A 3,885-nucleotide genomic window follows, 5' to 3' on the forward strand; every position below is an offset into this window, starting at 1 on the left:
GACACGTTGTATGACACTTGTATTATTGTCAAGTGTCAATTGGATGGGAAAACTATTTGAAATTTAAACTGTCCAACAGTGTAATGTCAAGTGGCAGTGTAAACTAAAGTGTACACCAAGGTGTACATCTAGCAAGGTCCTTACCGATTGAACTTTTCAATTTGTACATTAATTTTTGACACGTTGTTTGACACTTGTATTGTAGTCAAGTGCCAATCGGATGGGAAAACTATTTGAAATTAAAACTGTCAAACAGGATAATATCACGTGGAAAAGTGTAAACTAAAGTGTATACCATAGTGTACATGTGGCAAAGTCCTTACTTTTGGACCTTTGCTATCAGTACACTAATTTTTGACACACTGTTTGACACTTGCATTGTAGTCAAGTGTCAATAGGATGGGAAAATTGTTTGAAATTTAAGCTTTCCAATAGAGTAATGTTACATGGAAAAGTGTAAACTAAAGTGTACACCATAGTATACTTGTAGCAAGGTTCTTACCGATTGAACTTTGCCATTTGTAAACTTATTTTTATCATGTTGTTTCACACTTGCATTGTTCTCAAGTGTCAATTGGATAGAAAAACTATTTAAAATTTAAACTTTCTAGTAGAGTAATGACACGAGGCAAAGTGTAAACTAAAGTATTCACCATGGTATAAATGTCGCAAGGTTCTTACCGATTGATCTTTGATATTTGTACACTGATTTTTGACACGTTGTTTGAGACTTGTATGTTGTCAAGTGTTAATTGAATAGGAAAACTATTTGAAATTTAAACTGTCCAATAAGGTAATGTCACGTGGCAAAGTGTAAACTAAAGTATACACCATAGTGTACGTGTAGCAAGGTCCTTATCGATTGAACTTTCCTATTTGACTGGTTTTTGACACGTTTCTTGACACTTGCATTGTTGTCAAGTGTCATTTGGATGGAAAAACTATTTGAAATTTAAACTGTCCAACAGGGTAATGTCACTTGGCAAAGTGTAAACTAAAATGTGCACCACAGTGTACATTTCACATGGTTCTTATCGATTGATCTTTACTGTTTGTACACTGACTTTTAACAGGTTTTTCGACACTTGCATTATTGTCAAGTGTCAATTGGATAGAAAAACTGTTTGAAATTTAAACTATCCAACAGGATAATATCACATGGCAAACTGTAAACTAAAGTTTATACCATAATGTACATATAGCAAGATTCTTATCGATTGAACTTTGCTATTTGTACACTGATTTTTGACACATTGTTTGACACTTGCATTGTTGTCAAGTATCAATTGGATGGGAAAACTGTTTGAAATTTAAACTGTCCAATAGGGTAATGTCACGTGGCAAATTGTAAACTAAAGTGTACACCACAGTGTACATATAGCAAGGTTCTTACCGATTGATCTTTGCTGTTTGTACACTGACTTTTAACAGGTCTTTCGACACTTACATTGTTGTCAAGTGTCAATTGGATGGAAAAACTGTTTCAAATTTAAGCTGTCCAACAGGATATTGTCACGTGACAGAGTGTAAATTGAAGTGTACACCATAGTGTACATGTAGCAAGGTTCTTACTGATTGAACTTTGCTATTTGTACACTAATTTTTGACACTTGCATTGTTGTTAAGTATAAAAGCGATGGGAAACTTGTTTGAAATTTAAACTGTCTAATAGGGTAATGTCACGTGGGAAAGTGTAAACCGAAGTGTACACCATAGTGTACATGTAGAAAGGTCCTTACTGATGGAACTTTACTATTTGTACAATGATTTTCGACACGTTATTTGACACTTGCATTGTCGTCAAGTATCAATTGGATGGAAAAATGGTTTGAAATTTGAACTATCCAATAGTGTAATATCACGTGGCAAAGTACAAACTAAAGTGTACACCATAGTGTACATGTGACAAGGTCTTTACTGATGTAACTTTGCCATTTGTACACTGATTTTCAACCCGTTGTTTGACACTTGCATTGTTGTCAAGTGTCAATTGGATGGGAAAATTGTTTGAAATTTCAACTGTCCAACAGGGTAATGTCACGTGGCAGAGTGTAAAATAAAGTGTACACCATAGTGTACCTGTAGCAAGGTCCTTACCGATTGAACTTTGCTATTTGTATACTGATTTTTGACATGTTGTTTGACACTTGTATTGTTGTCAAGTGTCAAATGGATGGGAAACCTGTTTGAAATTTAAATTGTCTAACAGGGTAAAGTCACGTGGTAAAGTGTAAACTGAAGTGTACACCATAGTGTACATGTAGCAAGGTCCTTATCGATTGAACTTTACTATTTGTACACTGATTTTCGACAGGTTGTTTGACACTTACATTGTTGTCAAGTATCAATTGGATTGGAAAATGGTTGGAAATTTAAACTATCCAACTATGTAAGGTCATGTGGCAAAGTATAAAATAAAGTGTACACCATAGTGTATATGTGACAAGGTCCTTACCGATTGAACTTTGCTATTTGTACATTGATTTTCAACACATTGTTTGACACTTGCATTGTTGTCAAGTGTCAATTGGATGGGAAAACTATTTGAAATTTAAACTTTCCAATCGAGTAATGTCATGTGGTAAAGTGTTAACTAAAGTATGCACCATCATGTACATGTAGTAATGTTCTTACCGATTAAACTTTGTTATTTGTACATTGATTTTTGATACGTTGTTTTACACTTGTGTTGTTGTCAAGTGTCAATTGGATTGGAAAATTGTTTGAAATTTAAACTTTTCAACAGGGTAAGTTTTGAATCTACGTAACATGCACAGCGGGAAATTAAAATAGATTTCGATTCCCACGAAGAATCGCCTTTGTATTTAGATAGAAATTGTGATAACATTGTACCTTTTGCAGATCTACAAACTTCTTTGCTATTCTTTTCATTCTAGTAATCTTGATTCACCATCCATAGCTGTCCAAGTGTCTAGCCTCCAACGGTGATCCACATAGAGAACAAGATTGCAGCTACCAGGGTTTTCTCCTCTTGTGCTAGTAAGAATAATTATGAGAAAAAACCATACTAATTGAAAACCCTAGCCATGTATTTATGTAAGCCCAAACGGGCCTGGTCCGGTCCGGTCTAATATTTAATTAATTCATTTAATCAAATCCGGTCCGTGAATTAGTTAATCCAATTAATTAATTCGGGCATATAAATAACCAAACCAATTAATTAATTTATCCAACAATTGTTAAATTAATTAATTGATAAATTACAATCTTTCAATTCTCTTTTGTGTGTAACCCATCAGGATCCCGATAACGATGTGAAATATTATTTCGATCTAATCAAAATTGATAAATTAAAAGACCCTTTTAATTTATCATCAATTCACACTCGATGTCCTAGATTGACATTTAGTAATGTGTCAGGGCAATGCATGTGACGGAAAATGTCATGTGGTATGACAAAACCAAACTCGTTCGTTTACCGTGAAACTATAATCCCTTCGTCAATATGATCCGATCAATTATGAGATATGGAAGTGTGTCAATCTCAATTGTCGATCATATGTTTCACTCCACTATTAAGTCAATATAAATCGAAAACTCCATTTCGACTTATGAGTACACCTTGGCCAAGGATTTCGCTATCGACTTAATTGAATGAAACACAGATCATAATCTCTTACTATCTAAGAGTGACGAATCCTCTATTGGTCATTCACAACCTTCATATGATTATTGACATACCCAAACGATGCCGTATTTGCAAGCCTTAGCAGAGCAACATCCAACACCGTCAAAGCATGACCGTCCTCATATAAGGTACTATGATAACCTCAAGTCAAAACGACCAATCCCACTATTGAACGTTAGAGATTAACCACTGACACTCAGATAGTTATCCATGTGGAATCTCTCGATGGGTCTCCA

This window comes from Olea europaea, unplaced genomic scaffold (assembly GCF_002742605.1).
Source record: "Olea europaea var. sylvestris unplaced genomic scaffold, O_europaea_v1 scaffold1191, whole genome shotgun sequence".
NCBI lineage: Eukaryota > Viridiplantae > Streptophyta > Magnoliopsida > Lamiales > Oleaceae > Olea > Olea europaea.